The sequence below is a fragment of the Dendropsophus ebraccatus genome, chromosome 1 (genome assembly GCF_027789765.1).
Source record: "Dendropsophus ebraccatus isolate aDenEbr1 chromosome 1, aDenEbr1.pat, whole genome shotgun sequence".
NCBI lineage: Eukaryota > Metazoa > Chordata > Amphibia > Anura > Hylidae > Dendropsophus > Dendropsophus ebraccatus.
The window spans coordinates 131,825,081-131,846,408 of record NC_091454.1 but is presented as its reverse complement, the minus strand read 5'-3'; the positions used below and the strand labels follow the sequence as shown (position 1 = coordinate 131,846,408).

At 44.9% G+C, this 21,328-nt stretch overlaps 1 long non-coding RNA gene across 1 annotated transcript in view; it reads left to right on the top strand.

Annotated features, from left to right (window-relative positions):
• The first annotated feature begins 6,581 nt into the window (after positions 1–6,581).
• Positions 6,582–21,328, top strand: part of LOC138777011 (uncharacterized) — a 62,129-nt gene continuing 47,382 nt past the window's right edge. The window contains exons 1-2 of the long non-coding RNA XR_011360821.1: positions 6,582–6,680; positions 21,024–21,092. This is a non-coding gene — a long non-coding RNA (uncharacterized lncRNA). The remainder of the gene's footprint in view (positions 6,681–21,023; positions 21,093–21,328) is intronic.

Genomic DNA, 21,328 nt, shown 5'->3' with positions numbered 1-21,328 from the left:
CCCCCGCGCTACCGGAGCCTATACATCACCTGGTCCCGCTCCGGCTTGCTTCGGGGGTTCTTGGCATGTCCCGCTTAGCCAATCAGTGCGTTGCCCCACCGCAGCGCAATGATTGGCTGATCAGGACATGAAGACACCGGGAGCCCCAAAAGCAAGCTGGAGCGGGAACCAGGTGAAGTATAAGCTTCCGGCGGCGGGGGGGTTAATGGGGCGGGCTGCTGTCAAATATATGCATCCTGCTGCGAGTTTGGCTGCCCATAGAGATTACTGGGCAGGGATCCGCAGCGGCAGTAGCGGATTATAATAGGGGCGTTCCGGGCAGCAGCCCAGGGCCCTGAGCTCCTGGGGGTCCCATGACCACCCAAAAAAACGTATACTTTCAGTGGTGTACTGTCTCCTGGCTACACTTCTGCCATGATTTGCAAAAAATCACAGTTTTTTTTATGGCAATTTTGCACAAATCAGGACATCATGACATTATCTATACTGTACTATGAACGCCAGGCTAGTGCCGCCATAGTTACAGTGGGTGAACAGCCCGGGGTCTATGGTAAAGTTAATCTGCCCCTGCTCAGCGGGTCTCTCTGCGAATACGCAGCGACAAATCCGCTGCGGATCCGGTATGTGTGAACGTACCCTTAATGTGACTTACCTTGTTACAGGCCAGACTATGGCTGTCACCCCAACTCTTTCTTTTCTATCATTCTCTATTAAAGCCTATGCTAAGTCACTCCTGCAGTTTCTGAGAACAGCCAATCAGGCATGTATTCTCTGCTTTTGGAACAATCCACAAATTTCTCCCTGGGTTACTAAAGCAAATGACATCATACACATGAAGAAGGTGTTCCCCAATCTACATGACTTCCTACAACCGTTTCTTTAAGACATTGTTTCATTGCATATAATTTGAAGAATCACCTAACTATGCATCCCTCTTCTATCATTGTAGCACTTGGTTGTTGTAAAGGCGTGGACATCCTCTATTATTGTTCTCCATCTTACCTGAACTTTGACCCTTTCTCCCCATTTCTTTCTTCCCTTCTTTTCTTCTCTTTCTTTTCTTCACCACATCATGGGTTGCTAATTTTGGTAAAATAAAAAAGAAAAATGCATTATAGAAGTGGCAGTGTGCCCTCAATTCTTGTGATATAATAATTATAAAAAAGGTAAGACTGTACATGTTATAGCAGGCTGCTGCATCATGGAATCATGGTCATATGATGAAATAGTTTTATGTGGCATTGTACTCTGATATACCCTCCAGCTACTCTTTGCACCTGTCTGTGACATACTTATACTTTATTCTTGTCAAGTGATAAGGTTGTTGTTTTGTGCAATGGACACACAAACAGAAAAGCAAGCAAGTATGGTGACATATTGCAACCCCCCCCCCTTCCATTGTTGATAATGGTATCAGTATAAGGGGAGGTGGCTCTGAAATGAGTTGAAATGAAATGAGTTGAAATTCTCATTATGGCCTTTCATAACACAATTTGTCATGTGATGTCAGATCCCTTACCCCCATGGCTTATTTTAGGCATTTTAATTTTTTTTGTGGTACTGGTTTCCCATGAACTCAATACTTTATCATTGAAAATATTCCATGCATGTCCTCTAAACTGTTTGTATGATATTTTCTTTGTTATATACTGCTTGAAGGGGTTTTCCAGGCTTAGAAAAACATGAATGATTTCTTCCAGTAACAGCACATGTCCTCACCTTGGGTGAGTAAATGGATCTGAATTGAAATACCACACACAACCTGGGGACAGATGTGGTGCTGTTTTTGCAAAAAAAAAAGTAGCTGTGTCTTCTTTAATTCTGGATACCCCCTTTAAATGGTGATTGTTATTTTAAACAGCTTCCCTCAATTGCATAGCTTATGTGATTTCTAATATTTTTGTATTCGAAATCTCTTCATGGAACAAAAAGTGTTACCTCCTGAATGTAATGCCCTGTCCCCCTGACTTAACTTATCATCATTTTTAACAGCAGATGGCTACTTAGACCAAAGTTGCTCTTCCGATGCAACAACCTCCTACCCCCGTATCCTACCTACACTCTTTAGTACTGTACTGTAAATAACCCCCCCAACACAGTGAAAGCCTGCTTAGTTAAAGCAGTGCACTGTCTTGAGCAGTATGTCATGGCAAAACAGAGGGAGGAAGGCTTGTGAGTAGGTGCTTCCCTTTGATTGGCCAGAGTGCTACAGACAATCATCGATAGCTATGAATGAGATTCTCAGGGGCTCAGTTACAGCATAATGCAAAAAAAAAAAAAAAACAATGCAGGTTTTTGATATTCTTTTTACAAAGTAGTACAAACTTTCAGTAATAACATTGTTGTTAGAAGACTGTGGACCTCTGCAGTAGTCTAGAAACTCTGTAAATTAGGTTAGAAATTTTGGTTACATTTCACTGTCAAGGTATCTGTCTTGGTGGTGAATATCTGCTACATAGCTCAAACTGTATTTCCTTTTTTGTGCATATTTGGGTCCCCAGTACGGACCAGATGGCACCACTGCTCTGTTAGTCTAGATATAGATTAAGATGGCTTGTTGTTGCTGTTGATAGGTGGAACCAGAGCTGTCTATTAAAATACTTAGGGCCCTATTACACCAATAGATATCTGACAAATTTTTGCTACCAAAAGCCAGGAATGGACAATAAACAGAGATCAGGTCATAAAAGACTGTATTTCTCCTCTTTTCAAATCCTTTCCTGGCTTTGGGTATGTTCACTCTGAGCAAATGTGGCGGAATCCCGCCTGCCTCAGTGTGACACTGTTTGTCTGTGGGAGGACTCGCATGCATCCGCTCTCCGTCCAAAGAATTGACATTTTCCGCCATGGAATTCCGCCACACTTGCTCAGTGCGAACACACCCTAAGGCTATGTTCACACTACGTGTGAGTCCGGCCGTAGTTCGTACGCAGCCATACATGTGGGGCTGAAAGTACATGCGGCCGGATGTGTACGAACCGCGAACATACGCCTGCAGTACAGTTATGCTTCCCTAGCTTGTTTCGAAGCGATCTGAAGCAGGTCATTTACTTGGAAATCTTCGCCCAGCCCCGTAAACCACACAGATCCTTTTGGATCAAAAAATCAAGTTCAATTTGGCTGAAATAAGTACTTTGTACGGGACCACATGGAAATCCACGGCCGTGAGTTGGAACATTTCCGTCCTCAAACAATGGTCGTGTTCATTTTTCACGGCGCCGTATACGATCCGCCCATAAGTTCATACGTAGTGTGCATTGTGTGGCCGTATATTGTATACTTTCAAGCGAACGCATCAATCTCAAAACTACGTGCGTATATTCGCGGTTCGCACTATGGCCGGACTCATACGTAGTGTGAACATAGCCTAAGGCTGTAAAAATCTGTCAGCTATCTGTTGGTGTAATAGAGCCCTAGTTTGCTTAGTCTAACTTGTTTATGTGGACCAAACCATTTTTCGGAGTACATCTATCTTATGTGTATGGCCAACCTTCTCAACAAAAAGGTTGTTTTAAAGGAAAGTTAGATATGTAAACGGGTGAAAAAAACCAAAACATTTTTATTGATGTACCTTAGTCGTTTATGTTTTTAAGAGCTTACCATTACAATGAGGCCACATGAGTCTCGTGCCATGTAGGGTCTAGCCACAAACATTAGCGTGATGCAGTTTGCATGTCATTTCCCACTGTCGCTTTTGCTCAGTCTTTCCATTTCGGTCGTGCACTATTGTTGCTTAGTTAACTTGTTAACTTGCTTAGTTAACTTGAGACATGACAGTCTGCATTTTTACGGTTGCATAGAATAGCACTTTCAGAGAGGTTGTAGGTGTACATTTCGATGCAAATCAGAAGTCTCTGCAATAAATCTGTTTAGGAGGGGGTAATCATTCATGGATCACTTTATTTTCTGTGAATCTCATTCCTGGGCCTTGTATGGTTTCCTTGTTGACTGTTGCTGTCCACACATGATGGAAGTGTCGTTTTGTAACAGCTGGAGAGCCACATATTGTGCACCACTGCATTATATGTAACTAGACCAAGGGGGAGATTTTTTAACATGCGCTCTTGGCGTACTCCATAGGGAAGGCACAGATTTATGCCTTCTCCCTGGCATATGCCAAATAAATGTCCCTGCAAGCGTTTATTGTGGGAATTTATGGAGGGCGGCAAAAGTGGCAACAAAAAGGGGCAAATTCTTGCACAAATTCCCAGTATGCATAAAAATTGTGTGACTTTTTCTCATTCCGCCCATTATTGGCCAAGTCAACTGAAAGGGGAAATAGTTTTGCCCAAAGGGATATGAAGCTTTCCTATGCACCAAATTTATTACAATTTACTCCTGCACACAAGCGTAAATTGTAGTTAAAAACCTACAGAAGTTCACAACAATACTCTTAGTAAATCCCTATGGGCCAACAGGATATCTGACAGATTTTTTTTAAGCCAAAGTCAGGAATGGGTTTAAAAAGAGAAGAATTCTCAGTCTTTCCTTTATTACCTGTTCTCTGCTTATAGTCCATTCCTGGCTTTGGCTCAAAAAAATCTGTCAGATAATCTGTTGGTGTTATTGGGCCCTAAGGGTACTATTACATGGCCTGATAGGGGCCCGATAATAACTGTAAACTGTTACTGGGCCTATTACACGGCCTGATAATTGTTTAACAAGGGCTGCAGGGACACCGTTACCGATGTCTTTGCAGCCCTTCCTTTAAACAGCATACATTAGCTATCCATGGTCCAGGGCTCCTCTTGCGATCCCCTTCTTCCCGGGTCTCGCGCACTGCAGCTCCAGAGCGGCCTGTCTTACCTGACAGGCCGGTCAGCCAATCACTGGCCCCAGCGGTCCCGGCCAGTGATTGGCTGAGTTGCCTGTCAGCTAAGACAGGCCGCTCTAAAGCTGCAGCATGCGGCCCTATCCGGCCGATTCGCTCGATTATCATTCCATGTAATAGTACCCTATGGGGGACATGTATCAAGCCGAAAAAGCATTTTTTTCGTCGGAAAGGGGCCAGATGCGAATAATTTTCTTCACAAATGGCCGTTTTGCAAATAAAATATTCGCATCTAGCCACTTTCCATCAGGTACACCAGGGGGGCGGGGTGGGGGTGTGGAGGGAGCGGAACGGGGGGCGCGGACTCAGAGTCCGCGCTATTCATCATTAGATTAGCAAAAAAATAAGCAGAAAACCTGCCGCACGCACCAGTGCGCACAGGATTTATGTAGAGGCAGCCCGCTTCTACATAAATCTCCGTACCGTCGGAGCTGCAGGGACATTTTTAAGTGTTAGAGCCATTTCGACTGAGACCTCAAAATGGATCTCCCAGGTTACTTTGTGAGCTTCAAATTGCGAACTTCCCTGGTACGGGGGGAAGGAAAGAATGTCTGGCCAGAATGAGTAGACAATCATACTCCAGTGGTATGCAAATGCCTCCCTCAATCATAAGTCCGGCGCTGAAAACGCCGGACTTAATAAAAGTCCCCCTATGTGTAGCAGGTTAATGGATTATTGCAAAAGAATGCGTTCTGTGTCCTAGAAGTCCTGGGTACCATCCTTTCCTCTCATCATAAAAGGCATTGTCTTTTATTTTCCCAACCTTAAGCTCTTTTATGTACTTGGTATGATTTCTTTGAATTTTTAGATGATTTGAACCAGGAAAGTGCAGATGTACATGGCAAGTGAGGTTTCTGCTTAAAATTCCAGCACAGGTCTTGAAAATGTAGTTATTTTCTTGGAAGAGCCATTATTGGCAGTTGCACATCAGCTTCCTGTGCTTTCTATTGCTTAGTGCAAAAGTGAGTAGGTGGAACAGGCTGGTTAAGTAAGAGGCTGTTGCGAAATCTTGATGTGTTTGTTATAGTGAGCAGCACTGGAGAGCAGAGCTTATAAACTCAAGGCAGAGCTCTGACACTCCACGTTTGGTAAAACAGGAAGGTGAAGCTGGGGGAAAACAGTAACAAGAGTTCATAGGAGGCGATGCAAGATCCTGAACATACAAGATGGAAAACAAAGAAGGATTTGTGCTTCCCTCATTTGATCTAATTTGTATTTATCTGTCCCATTTCCCAGGATATATAAACAGTGGCACTGAGATTAGGACATCAGTTGGTTATTCCTTCTAATGCTATATAGTGACAGTATGGCATGTCCTATGTGGTGTGAGCCAGATGGAGATGGGATTCTGCATTGTGAGAGTCTGTGGAACAGGAGAGAACCTTTTTTATCCTGCTGGCCTTTTGGATTTAGCCCTGGGTTATGCACACATTCACTATGCTGATGATGAGAGACTGACTCAGTTTCGAGGAATTGGAAAAACAACTCATTGTGGTTTTCCTTGTTGACTTTCATTTCAAAGGATTTGGAGGAGGACCAGGCAGTATAGGAGAAGACTCCTGAGGGGAAGCACTTGCTGCACAAGAGGTGTAGAGCAGCATTTCCACCCATTACCAGAGCACGTGAGATATTCCATCAGTAAAGGAAACAGAAAGTAAGTTCTCTAGAAGCTCTTTTAGATCATTCGCCCAATAACAAGTTTCCTGGCTTGATATATAGGGATGAATTGTACTTGCTATTACAGAGTGGGTGGCATCATTAAGCAAGTGCATTTCAAGTACTGAAGTCCTATCTTTTCCTTCCTTGTGGAGACATTGCTCCTGGAGACAGTGACTGCATCCCATTTCTGGTAAGTGATGTTCACTATTTCTAAGAATATACTACATTACATAGGTTTACCTCCTTGTTGTAGTAACTGTGGACAGTTAATAAACTTGTGGACAGAGTACTATAATAACCTGTATATATAGTAATATATTTGTAAAATGAGTTATATACTTATTCATACAATCACCCCATTATATAAATGTTCATTAGATCAGAATGATATTTTTGACCAGCACCACAATATCTGTTTTTTCCCCCTCACTCACATTTGATGAATAGACCTATTATTGGGCAGGGTAGTAGTTTTTCGTAAAGTGCTCTTTTTCTTCAGGTATCCATTTTTTTGAGATTCTGCTCTGGGTTTATACTAGTAATCTAAAATCTTAGCCGGGAAACAGTATGATTCAGTTCCTATAGTACAACATGTTGCAATTTCCTTCAGTGGCATCAGTCCCATGAGTCACCTCTATGAGTCGACCTCCTCTCCATTACTGGAGATTGCAATTTTTCTCACATTTCCATAGAACTTACAGCCCTGCTCCTTTTTGTTTCCGTTTTCATTCTGAGAAATACAATGTGATGTCTTTGTATTTTTGCCAAGGCTTTCAGAATATAATCATGTAATGCGTTCACTCAGTCACCTGTCTTTCATCATGCCTGTGAGCTAGTGTATCTGAGAGAGTATGTAGCGGAGCTGCTAAGGATTCTAGTACTCAAACAAATTACATTGTATCAAACTATCATTTTAGTTTGTGGCCCATGCACTCTTACAAATCATCACTCAACATAAAGCGAAAAGACTATCTCAAGTATAGTTTATTATTCATGTATGTTGCTTTTTTATTCCACAATATGGCTATGTTCACACAATGTCAAAAATAAAGAAAAGGCGGACGCTTTTGCTATTTAACTGGCTCTAATGCAATGCAATGCATTGAAATCAATAGAAAGACAGACATCCAATGCACACAATGTATTGAACATGATGATTATTTTCGGACATCTTTTGCAAACATCTGACATTTTATTAGTTGTTCACATAGTTTTTCTTTGTTCACCGTTTTCGTCTTTTTTCACCTTTCTCTATTTTTACTATTAAATTCAATGGACTTTTCAATTAAGCCTCACCCAAAGGCCAATTAGTAACCCCAAATTAGTATAATGTACCAACAGCCGTCATTGCACTAAGGGAAGGCCAGACAGCTAAATGATGTCCGATATTTTAGACTCAAAATGAAAAAACGTTGTGTGAACACAGCCTAATCATGTCCTGTCAAAAAAATTCTTATCTCATCATTTCGCTAAAGATTGTCAGAGTTTTTATATTAAAGGGGTAGTCTGGAGACACAATTTTCTTTTTTCTTTTTTGCTAATACACTGCTGTAATAAAGGTATATTAAAGCAAATATTACTATTAACTGACTGTGCTGTGACCAAGGCCTAACGCAGACCAAAACACATCAAGCGCACAAGCGTACAGGATAGACTGCGTTTTACCTGTAAAATTTACCTGTAACATATAGTTGTATTAACTAACTATATTGTAATATAACTCTATTACAAAACATAAAAATAAATGTATATTTATATATGTATATTTTCCGTTGAGTGGCAGTTGTAAGGGGCGACACTGCCACCAATGTTCTTTTTGTGAACTGCAGGGCTGTCTGAGCCCTGCAGTTCTTGTACTCCTGCTTTGATCAAGCAGTGCAGATCAGCGCTATACAGAGCAGGGTCCCCTTTGTCCCCATTCTTTGTACTGTATATTCTTATTAGGATATACAGTACCTGGAGAGAGACTGTCCATCACTATGGCACAGAGTGGCAGCCTCTGTACACAGATCAGTCATTATAAAACATTACAAACTTCTTATGCTTACCTTCTCTTCCTGAAGCATCTCGGGGTCCCCCTGCGGAATGATCCTGTCGCCACTTCCGAGGCGGATTTGGATAGTCTGCCCTCCTAATCACTGACTGAGATGGGACAGTGCCACAGCCAGTCATTGGCTGAACGGGCTGTCACTGCAGAGACAAGTTTATCTTAGAAGTGATGATGGCTGCGATCAGCAGGGGACCTGGAGACACCACAGGAGGACACCAGGGTAGTGCGGAGAGGTAAAAAAGTAAAACTGGCTTTCACACGGTAACCATTCAGAGCTAAGCTTTAATATCTTAACAAGAGCTGTGATAGGTTGCTATGGGAAAGCTAGACAGTTTTGCTTTTTGGCAGTCTTTATTTATTTCCCCTTATGTTTTTCAGAACTGTCTGTTGTGAGCTCTTTGGAGATGCCATGTGCAGTGCCAAGTATTATTTGGGATTGAGTAAAGTAGAGTTATTGGAAAATTCCCATTTAGTGATTGTAGTGAATGGGGGACAGTGCTTTGGGTTTTTTCCTATAATGCAGTTGTTTTTTTTTTTAATTAAGGCAACATCTTATGTATTGGCCATCCAGGGAAAAAAAGAAATGATCAGGCCTGTATTTAGAGTTCATGCTGCCCTAGGCACTTTGCACGCCGAGGCGCGCCCCCCCGGCACTGGCTGGTTACATGCATGATATATACCCTTTGCCGCTCTGCTTGATGCCCGCTATTCTCATCAAACAGACGTGATGGAGGAAGGAAGGAGGCTGAGGACGTCTTAGTAGGTGGACCGCTTCTGTCCAGTGTGGTACTGGGGTACCTGGGGCCAGGGCCGGCTCCAGCTTTTCGTGGGCCCTTGGGCGACAGAGCCTCGGCGGGCCCCTTTGAGGAGCAAATCATGGAGAGACAGGCGAGGAAAGATTTGCAGCAGAAGAAACATGCGGCTGCTGCATATCTTTCTCCTCCTGTATCTCCTGATCTCTGCAGTAGTCAGGACTCTAGAGGAGTCAGACACAGTGACAGGAATATATATATATATATATCATGCTGGTGCTGCTAGTTCTCTAGTATACAGCTCCTTCTGTGTGTGTTTGTGTGTGTGTGTGTATATACACACACACACACAGAGCAGGAGCTGTATACTAGAGAACTAGCAGCACCAGCATTATATATATATATATATATATATATATATATATATATATAATATGAACATGGTGAGACCTCTAGTTCTCCTATATACAGGCCCTGCAGTGATATACAGTGTGTGTATATATATATATATATATATATATATAGACACACACACACACACACACACTGTATATCACTGCAGGGCCTGTATATAGGAGAACTAGAGGTCTCACCATGTTCATATGATAGATAGGAGATAGGGAAATAGATAGATAGATAGATAGATAGATAGATAGATAGATAGATAGTTGTTTTCTGTATAGAGGTCCTGCTGTAATAGATATATATATATATATATATATATATATATATCCTGCTGTAATAGATATAGATATATTACAGCAGGACCTCTATACACAAAACAAGTAGAAGAACCAGCACATACAGGACACTTAGTTTGCAGAGCCTACCTGCTGCCCTCAGGTCATGTGTCCGATCACATGACCCGTGACATCATCAAAGGTCCTTCAGACTCAAAGGTCCTTTCCTACTCGGCTGTAGGGAAGATTTGTGATGGAAGACAGGTGCTCGGGGGCCCCAGTATGGATCGGCGGGCCCCTAACTGTCACATGCGGCCTCTAGGGGCCCAGTCCCCTTTGTTACTACACTTTTTTAACAAAAAAAATGTAGTAACAAACGGGAGTGGGCCCCTAGAGGAGCTGGGGGCCCCGGCATTTGCCCTACTTGGCCGGGTGCTGACGCCGGCCCTGCCTGGGGCCCACCAGAGGAAATAATCCTTGGGGCCCATCAATATAGAACCAGTGAGACACGACACGCTGACCCCGTCCTTTCCTGGATTCATCTGTATCTGTGACATATCCCTTTTTCAGTCGAACTAAAACTCTCAGAACCCCCTCTATTTATACAGCTCTCAGGGTATGCTGGGAGTTTTAGTCTCTGAGAAGACAACCCTGTAATAAATCACTGTGTGCAGAGTCTTCTGGTGGCTGCAATCTGTGGGTGACAACCATCAGCCCTGAAGGTCCAGCAATACATCTGTCTACACTGTACTACAACTCCCAGCATATCCTGAGGGCTGCAGACTGTCAGTACATGCTGGGAGTTGTAGTGTCTGCAGCAGTTGTAGTTGGGTCCTATACACTGGATGCTTTGTGGCATATAAGAATACATAGATCTGTGGGGGCTCAGTGCAGGGAAGTGACCCCAGAACATCACTTTTTGTTCTATCCCCTGTTAGTGATGTTCTGGGGTCACGTCCCTGCACTGAGCCCCCACAGATCTATGTATTCTGATCTCCCACAAAGCATCCAGTGTATAATTCACCTAGGATCCAACTACAACAGCTGCAGGCACTACAACTCCCAGCATGTACTGACAGTCTGCAGCCCTCAGCATATGCTGGGAGTTGTAGTGCCTGCAGCTGTTGTAGTTGGGTCCTAGCTTAAAAGTTTGCGCTAGTGTACTGTAGTGACTGCAGGGCTGTGTCAGTACACTACCGCAAACAATACACTGACCCAATGGTACACAGGCTCTGCACACGATAGAAGTGATTACAGTGCAGTTACTAATGACTCACAGGTGACGTCTTCTCCGATTGGCGTCGCTCACTTTTTTGCTTTCTTCTCCATCTGGCGCAGCATCATGAAGACTTCTCCGACCAAAACTCGTCTGCAGGCGGGCAGCTGGGGTGACGGGGAGGGGGAGCAGCTAGGGGTGGCAGGGGGAGAGTCCAGGGAGGCAGAGGGAGAAGCTAGGGTGGCTGGGAGAAGATGGGGCAGCTGGGGGAGAAGATGGGGGGCAGGGGGAGTAGCTGGGGTGGCAGGGGGAGCAGAAGGGGGGACAGGCGGAGGAGAAGGGGGCAGGAGAAGATGGGGTGATAGGCAGGGCAAGAAGCTGGGGGGAAGGGAGAGCAGCTGGGGGGCAAGGGAGAAGCTGGGGTAGCAGGGGGAGCAGCAGTGGGACAGGCGGAGGAGCAGATGGGGGCAGAGGGAGAAGCTGGGGGGGCAGGGAGAGCAGATGGGGGTGCAGAGGGAGAGGCTGGGGGGTGCAGGAGGAGAAGCTAGGGGGTGCAGAAGGACAGGCTGGGGGGTGCTGGAGGAAGGGCGGGGGGGTGCTGGGGGAGAGGCTGTGGGGGTGCTGGGGGTTGCTAGGGGAGACGCTGGGGGGTGCTGAGGGTGCAGGAGGAGAGGCTGGGGGGTGTAGGAGGAGAGACTGGGGGGGTGCTGGGGGAGAGACTGGGGGTGCAGAGGGAGAGGCTGGCGGGGTTCTGGGGGAGAGGCTGGGGGGTGCTGGTGGAGAGGCTGGGGGGTGCAAAGGGAGAGGCAGGTTGGGGGGGTGCTAGAGGAGAGGCTGGGGGTGCAGAGGGAGAGGCTGGGGGGTGCTGGGGGAGAGACTGGGGGGGTGCTGGTGAGAGGCTGGGGGGGTGCTGGTCAGAGGCTGGGGGGGTGCTGGTGGAGAGGCTGGGGGGGTGCAGAGGGAGAGGCAGGCTGGGGGGGGTGCTAGAGGAGAGGCTGGGGGGTGCAGAGGGAGAGGCTGGGGGTGCTGGGGGAGAGACTGGGGGGGTGCTGGGGGAGAGACTGGGGGGGTGCTGGGGGAGAGACTGGGGGGGTGCTGGGGGAGAGGCTGGGGGGTGCAGAGGGAGAGGCAGGTTGGGGGGGTGCTAGAGGAGAGGCTGGGGGTGCAGAGGAAGAGGCTGGGGGGTGCTGGGGGAGAGACTGGGGGTGCTAGTGAGAGGCTGGGGGGTGCTGGTGGAGAGTCTGGGGGTGCAGAGGGAGAGGCAGGCTGGGGGGGGGGGGCTGGTGGAGAGGCTGGGGGGTGCAGAGGGAGAGGCAGGCTGGGGGGTGCAGAGGGAGAGGCAGGCTGGGGGGTGCTAGAGGAGAGGCTGGGGGGTGCTGGGGGAGAGACTGGGGGGGGGTGCTGGTGAGAGGCTGGGGGGGGGGTGCTGGTGAGAGGCTGGGGGGGTGCTGGTGAGAGGCTGGGGGGGGGGGTGCTGGTGAGAGGCTGGGGGGGGGGTGCTGGTGAGAGGCTGGGGGAGGGGGTGCTGGTGAGAGGCTGGGGGGGTGCTGGTGAGAGGCTGGGGGGGTGCTGGTGAGAGGCTGGGGGGGGGGGTGCTGGTGAGAGGCTGGGGGGGGGGTGCTGGTGAGAGGCTGGGGGGGGTGCTGGGTGAGAGGCTGGGGGGGTGCTGGGGGAAGGCTGGGGGGAGAAGCTGTGGGGATGCTGGGAGAGAGGCTGGGGAAGAGGGAGCGGCCGGGGAGCAGAGGCAGGTGAGGTAGGCCGGGGCCGGGTCCAGTGAGCTTCCGGCGGGCACACACTGCCTCTATCACAGGCCGGAAGCTCACAGCTGCAGCCCCGCGGTCCAGGAACTTCTCTCCTGTTCGGCGCGATGACGTCACGTGCGTCGCTGCCGACCGGGAGAGAAGGACCGCAGGGCTGCAGCTGTGAGCTTCCGGCCTGTGATAGAGGCAGTGTGTGCCCGCCGGAAGCTCACTGGAAGCTGCACAGCAACATCCCCCCCCCCCCCGGGGGGGAGGACTAGGCACCCGTGGTCCGGTGCCTACGGCGGCAGGGGAGATTTTTTTTTGTTTTTATAAAAAAAATTGTTTCCTGCGGGTGCCGCCCCCCGAAGGGCGCCGCCCTAGGCACCGGACCACGGGTGCCTAGTGGCAAATACGGCCCTGGAAATGATCAGGATGTAGTAGAACTCGTCTGATAAAGAACTGTAGAACCTGTATTATAATCAGCCAATTGTGTGCTCTGCAGGAACAGAACTCTATAGTCTACAATTACATACAGCAGTGGGGCAAAATAACTACAACACCTCATTTTTACATGGTCAAGTTAAACCCTTTCTGACAGAACCACCCACCCGCCATTTTTTGCTGTTATAAATTGCAATTTATTTTAATATTTTATTATGTGGGCATCCATCTTGCCTAAGCAATTTTTAAAAGCCATTAGTGTTATGCTTTACAACAAACTACATAGATAAAGGCACAGTGATCTCCAAACCGTTTTCTTTGTACGGGGTAGGTTTGTAAGCATGCTCTGATACCTGTGCAGAGGTCATTCTAGAGGGGAGAGCCTGAGCTGCTATTGTCTTATCTATATATTGGTGTCACTTTTCACTGTAATTGTGTAATTGCCCAACAGTCTCCTCCTTATCATCCTAAACTGAACAGGAAGTCTCAGCTTAGTTTTAAGATTAGTGGTCAGAATAAAAACTGCAAGATTTCAGGATTATTTTAAACTGTGAACAGTAATTTTCTGATGACATTCCCTTTAAACGTGCTTTCAGCTTGGCAGTAATTTGATGGGTAGTAGTTTTGGAGGGTGGGTAGCTATGATTAAACTTCTGTCTCACAACCAAGTCTTGACTTTTAACCACAGCTACTTCGGTCTGCTGACGGTTTGCCAATCTTTGCATACTGAGATGTGATCAAGGAAACAGTAGACCTTGGCTTACCCATTATGCTAGCAGCTGAGCTCAGATGCCCCTACCAGTGGGTGGTGTGGGTATGTCAGGAAGAATTCAGCTTGATGTATGTAATAATAGGGGTTTACTTATTTTTAGGGGTTTAGGTATTTTAGGGTTTAGTTATTTAGTCCAACAACTGTAGTACCTACTTTGTTATAGTAGCTGTTACAAAATGAGGCTAAAAACAAAGCTTACAGCAGTTTCACAAGTGGTCATACTTAGTCAAGGCCGCTTTCCATTTCAGAATGGCATCCACCCACACAAACTGAGGTCCATAAAGAAAAGGGATTGCCATGTTTGGTATGGAAGAACTTTGAAACCATTAAATTGAAGATATCACATATGTTGCATTACTCCTTGAAAACAGGAATCACAAAGCCCTTTTCAGGGCTGATAAGATAATTTATGTGATGCAACATGTCATTTCTCAGTCCCAGATGATTTCTTTTCAGTCCCCTCTTCACCACCTTGGGGGTTGCCCGTTTTAGGTTATTTTAACAATGTCAGGTTCTCTTTAAACACCGACTCAGAATCTTGTATTAATAATGTGATGGTTTTCTAGTAGACTCGTTGCATATTTAGACTATAAACTCTACTCTTTGGATAAAAAATCACTCTGAGGCTATGATCACACTACGTAAAAGTACTGCCGTTGTTGCCAGAGTACAGAGTGGAACACTGCCTATTCTTCTATGGGATCCCGGACGGAGCGTATACACATAGTATATGCTCTGGCCAGGATCCCATACGGTGCCGCAAAGAAATGACATGTCAGTTTTCTGCGGCCGCAATTCAGTCAGCCCTGTCAATTTACACAATGAAGTGAGCGGCTCTGGCCGCTTGCTTCATTGTGTGCTGTGTGAAGTTCTGATGCAGGAGTGCACTGATGCGCCCGCATTAGAACACTGTGGCCGGAAAGATCACCTGGCCGGTAATTAAAAGGGTTATGCAGCGCTACAAAAACATGGCCACTTTTCCCCCTACTGTTGTCTCCAGTTCAGGTGTAGTTTGCAATTAAGCTCCATTTACTTTAATGGAACTGAGTTTCAAAACCGCACCCAAACTGGAGTCAACAGTAGGGAGAAAGTGGCCATGTTTTTGTAGCGCTGGATAACCCCTTTAAGTACCAGCCGGAATGATCTTTGCAAAGACCGGCCCTTTCGTGACCCGGCCGGTCTCTTACGTAGTGGGAACATAGCCTGAATCTGGTTGGCCCATAACATCTGTAAAGTACAACAAATTTGCTGCAAAAGGTGTTTTTTAAGTAGATTTCTAGGATGTACTGCTCCATCCTGATCAGTTTTCATCAATATTCCTAGTTCTTTATTCCTAGTTCTTTATGGGATAATCCCAATGCAGTAGCAGGACTGGGGTAAACGTGGAGCATCAGGAGCAATAGACAGAGTTACTTTTCCACCTCACAGATAACCACTTTAAAGAAGTACTTCGGAGGGGAAAAAAATCAAATCAAGTGGTGTCAGAAAGTTAAACAACTTAAGATAACGTCTATTTAAAAATCTTAAGTATTCTAGTACTTATTAGTTGCTGTATGTCCTGCAGGAAGTGGTATTTTCTTTCCAGTCTGACACAGTCCGTAACACCTTTGTCCGTAACAGAAACTTTCCAGAGCAGAGGGGGTTTTCTATGGGGATTTTCTGCTGCTCAGGACAGTTCCTGTAACTAATAGAGGGGCCAGCAAAGAGCACCATGTCAGACTGGAAAGGAAACATAACTTCCTGCAGGACATACAGCAGCTGATAAGTACTGGAATAGATTTTCAAATAGAACTGATTTACAAATCTGTATAACTTTCTGACATCAGTTGATTTTAATTTTTATTTTCTCTAGAGTAGCCCTTTAAGGGTGAGTGTTGTATGGCACCCATGGGGACCTCTAGCTATAAGCAATTCCTGGTGCTTACTCCAAGTGGAAAACAATGTACTGCCCTAAAATTAGAAAAGGTTATAGCCTTCCAACACTACAAGGGTGATTTGCAGAGATTTCCCTGTTAAAGCATGTCAAGGGACTGATAGGTTCCTTGGCAAAGACAGTGGTATGATATTGTAACAGCTGATTGAGTTAGGTTTCACTAGACAGATGTATACATCACAACACTTAAAAAATGTAAGTTAAAAAGAATGTATCACTGCAAGTTTTTGCTTTGCTGAGTGCTTAGGCAGTGTTGGAAAGCTCTGAAGAATGAATGGAGCCTGGCCATGCATACGCATTTCCTGTTCATTCAGAGGACGTTTTCTCCCTATTCTCAGAGTAGTGGAGGTCCTAGTACATGGACTCCTAAGACCCAATTGTTATCCTCTATCCTCTGCAAACTTTTCATCATAAGAATACCAATTTTACCTACCGCTGCTTCCTCCTGTGCACTGAAATCTACGTGTATGACTATGGCTGATATTTCTCTCCTGTATACCACCAAACTTTGCATGATGTGTGTCTGTCAATGACTGATCGCGTTCTTGTTTGTAGTGAACTCAGCAGTGCATCTAACTATAATTGTAAACTGTGTCTTTGACTTAGCTGTCAGCTGTCTCTATAGTCAGTAAGTGACAGTAAACTGTAAGCGCCAATATTATCTAGAAGAGAAACATTAGCTCTGTGCAGTTTCTTGAACATAGATGTCATCGCTGTAATAGTAATGGCATTGCACTTTATCTGTATGATATGATATGGACTTGTATTGTGGCCTTGTTCAGTATATGTACATAGGGTACTGTAGACTAATGACCCAATTTTCAAGTAGCCAGGAAACTGAAAATGGCTCTCATGTTACATGTTTAAACACACATATAAAATAAATCTTCAAGCAACTTTCTGTGTGTGCCAGGCGTGGGCGGCAAGGTCAGAGGCAACTTAGTAGTTGCTATGTGGGTGTATTAAACTAAAGAAAAGGAAAGGGTGTGGAGATACCAAAAAGAGTGGAGATTATTTATTCTTAATGCTTAACCCTTTGTTTGGGGGGTTGTGCTATATGATATCTTACCCAAGGAAAACTAAATGCAACATAATCATCCATGACACATACACACCAGTATTGCTTTTAACAAAATAAAAAATAGAGGAATCCCCAGTATGAACATATGAAATGTATGCACAGAAACCTATAAGTTCATCGCAGTATACTTTGCCTACTGTATCATATACAAACATAAACTTCTGATGTGGCGTTAACCCAGCCTAATACCACAGCATGAATTCAGGAATGGCATTGATTGGTACTGAGATGTTTTACCTTGCTCTGTTTCGGGAATGGTTCCTAATTGATAAGGGCTCCCGTCTCTTCTCCTAGACCAAGGATGGGGTACCTTTCGCCCTCCAGCTGTTGCAAAACTACAATTTCCATCATGCCTGGACAGCCAAAGCGACTTTGTCTATCCTGGCATGATGGGAATTGGCATGATGGGACAGCTGAAGGGCCGAAGGTTCCCCATCCCTGTCCCACACCCATATTAACAATAGTTTTACAATACATTTATCTTGAAACATATTAAAGGATATGACATAGAGTCATTTATTTTTAGGGCGTGAGGTGCTAATATTTTACACATATGGCTATGTTCACACTATGTAAGTACCGTAGTGATCACAGCCGTAATTACTACGGTATTTACGTAGTGCTACCGCTAAGGGAATCCCATCCGGAGTGCATATACACTCCGGCCGAGATTCCTTGCGGCACCACACGAAACTCACATGTCACTGAATAGCAGCCGCAGAAAAACCTATCAGTTCACACAATGAAGCGTGCAGCTCTGGTTGCACGCTCCATTGTGAGCAGCGGGGAATTCGGATGTGGGCGCACACGGATGCACTCGCATCCAAATTGACCGTCAGGAAAGATCATCCGGTTGGTATTGCAGTAATGGCCAGGATGATCTTTTCTTACACTTGCCGTTCCATGACCCGGCCGAGTCACGGAATGGCCGGTGTCTTACGCAGTGAGAACATGGCCTATATGTGTAAAACAGTTGGAAGTCATATACATCATTAAAACTGTAATAGATGTATCTGACATGTCTGGAATGTAATAGCATGGCAAATATCTAGTCCAGATGAACAATAGTTTCCTATAGGAATGAGAAGTTGCTGTCACCCTGTAACTGGGTGTTAAAGTGTCACTGTCGTGAATTTTTTTTTGCAGAAATCAATAGTCCAGGCGATTTTAAGAAACTTTGTAATTGGGTTTATTATCCGAAAAATGCATTTTTATCATGAAAAAGCAGTTTGAAGCTCTCCCCCCTGTCTTCATTGTTCTCCTATGGAGAGAGCTAAAGAAAAGACCAAAACAGGACAACAAAGAGTTAATCTACAAATCCCTCACGGGATACCTCATGTGACAGTCACCAGTGACCTCTCTGAGCTCAGATTACAGCTGTCACCCAGCTCCGTGCCTGTAATCCTCTGTTATCTGCTTTCTGCTGCCGGCTAACTCCCTCCTTCCTCCTCCCCCCTCCCCTCTCCCTAGAGCAGACTGGGTACGTCTCCTGCAACAAGTCACAATTTTCAGATTTTTTGGAGTGGATGAAAAAGAGGAAGGAGGGGGGGACCTGGGAAAAGGTTTTTTTACATGCAGATAATGGCAGATTTGGCTAATAAACCCAATTACAAAGTTTCTTAAAATCGCCTAGACTATTGATTTCTGCAAAAAAAAAAAAAAATACGACAGTGACTCTTTAACCTCTTAAGGACATAGGACGTACCGGTACGTCCTATGTCCTCACTTGCACTTCAAAGCGGGGCCGCGCGGCGGCCCCGCTTTGAAGTGCCGCGATCCCGGGTGCCGCGTGTAGCCCGGGACCGCCGCTATTAGCGGGCACGGTCTGATCGCCGTGCCCGCTAATTAGCTAATCGGAGGCAGCTGTCAAAGTTGACAGCTGCCTCCGATTACCGGAGGCAACGTTTCCCTGGTGTCTAGTGGGGGAGATCGCTCCTCCGGGACCTTGTCCCGGAGGAGCGATCTCCGTTACTGATGCCGGCCGGGGACGCGTCCAAGATGGCGCCGTCCTCGGCTCGGCACTCGTTTACTTCCGGCTGCAGCAGCCGAAAGCAAACGAGTGCCGATCTCATGGATCTCTGCAGCATATCTATGCTGCAGAGATCTCAATGAGAGATCACAGTGTATATACTAGAAGTCCCCCATGGGGGCTTCTAGTATATGTGTAAAAAAAAAAAAAAAAGTGTTGTTAATAGTAAAAAGCCCCCTCCCCTAATAAAAGTCTGAATCACCCCCCTTTTCCCAGGTTTTAAATAAAAGTAAACAAATAAATAAATAAATAAACATGTTTGCTATCGCCGCGTGCGTAATCGCCCGAACTATTAATTAATCACATTCCTGATCTCGTACGGTAAACGGCGTCAGCTCAAAAAAATCCCAAAGTGCAAAATTGCGCATTTTTGGTCGCATCAAATCCAGAAAAAATGTAATAAAAAGCGATCAAAAAGACGTATATGGGCAATCAAGGTACCGATAGAAAGATCAAATCATGGCGCAAAAAATGACACCTCGCACAGCCCCATAGACCAAAGGATAAAAGCGCTATAAGCCTGGGAATGGAGCGATTTTAAGGAACGTATATTGGTTAACAACGGTTTGAATTTTTTACAGGCCATCAGATACAATATAAGTTATACATGTTATATATCGTTTTAATCGTAACGACTTGAGGAACATGCATAACAAGTCAGTTTTACCCCAGGGTGAATGGCGTAAAAACACATTTCCCCCAAATAAAAGAAATGCGTTTTTTTTTTTCAATTTCACCACACTTCGAATTTTTTTCTGGTTTCGCAGTGTACTTTATGCAAAAATTCAGCCTGTAATTGCAAAGTACAATTAGTGACGCAAAAAATAAGGGGTCATGGGGGTTTCTAGGTGGAAAAATGCAAGTGCTATGACCTTTTAAACACAAGGAGGAAAAACCGAAAACGTAAAAACGAAAATGGGCCATGTCCTTAAAGGGTTAAGTAAACAACACGAGTGTAACATGTGACAGTTGATCACTTTAGTCGGCTATTCTGAGAGCAAAGACCTGTTTACCCAAACTAAAATGTAGATGAAGCATTTTTAACACTTTATAAGACAAGATGAAGAAGGCCACCTGAATAAAAAAAATATAATAATGTTTCATATACTGTATGTATATAACAATTCCAGCCAATGCTTTCCTCTCCGCCTGCTAGTGGGAAGAGACATCCTGGCAACCCAGAGATGGTATTCCCCTATACACTGTACCACTTCATTAAGTCATTATTGAGTAGGCTGTACATGGTTAGAAAAATATGACTGCTTTTGTGTAAGAACAGAACAATGCCTGTTCACAGGTCGTGATATTTCAGCTTAGCCTCCTTCACTTCAGTGGTGTTCAGCTATGATACCAGATGCAACCAGTGGAGAGATGTAACACTGTTTTGGAAGGAAGTAGCCATGTTTTTCAATCCTATACATTACCTTTAATTGTATCTTTTGAAAAAGGGAATAGTATCACTGAGTTGCTGGGATGTGAAATCCTCTTTCCAGCACAGATAGTTTTTAATTCACTTAGATCTGATATCAGGGCTATAATAAGGAAAGGCTTTTTAGGAAATACCAGTTCACCTATAGAGCATAAGATATCAAAATAATACTAGAAATCTGTTGTTCACTATTATTCTGTACAGTACAGAAAATCAGTTCAACATTACAGTAGGATGGCATGTTTTATAATGCCCCCAATGTTCTCCATCGTTCAGTGCAGTAGTGCTCAGTTATGGGTGCTTTCAGGAAGTTGGCTGGATAAATGTCTGAAACCTCTGCCTTTGTGATCACAACTTGTTACTACTAGTGTTGTTAATTTGCTAATTGACTGGTTTTCTTGCCTACAGGCTATGGTGGATTCCATTGTACCGATCACGCCTTTGCAACTTTCGTCACATCAGTGTGCCTGTTTCTAGGTAAGATACTTAAAATAAGATTAATTTTGCTTAGTCCAAGAAGGTCACGGAATGTGTATGGAGTATTAGTTCCCCTAGATAACTTATTAGGCTATATTAAACTTTAGTACTAGAAAGTAAGCTAGATACAGTGTAGGGCCATGTTCACACAACGTATGTTTAGCATAAATCACGGCCGTAATTTATGCTAAACATCAGCTGTATTTGAATAAATAGAATCCGTACGAAAAACAGAC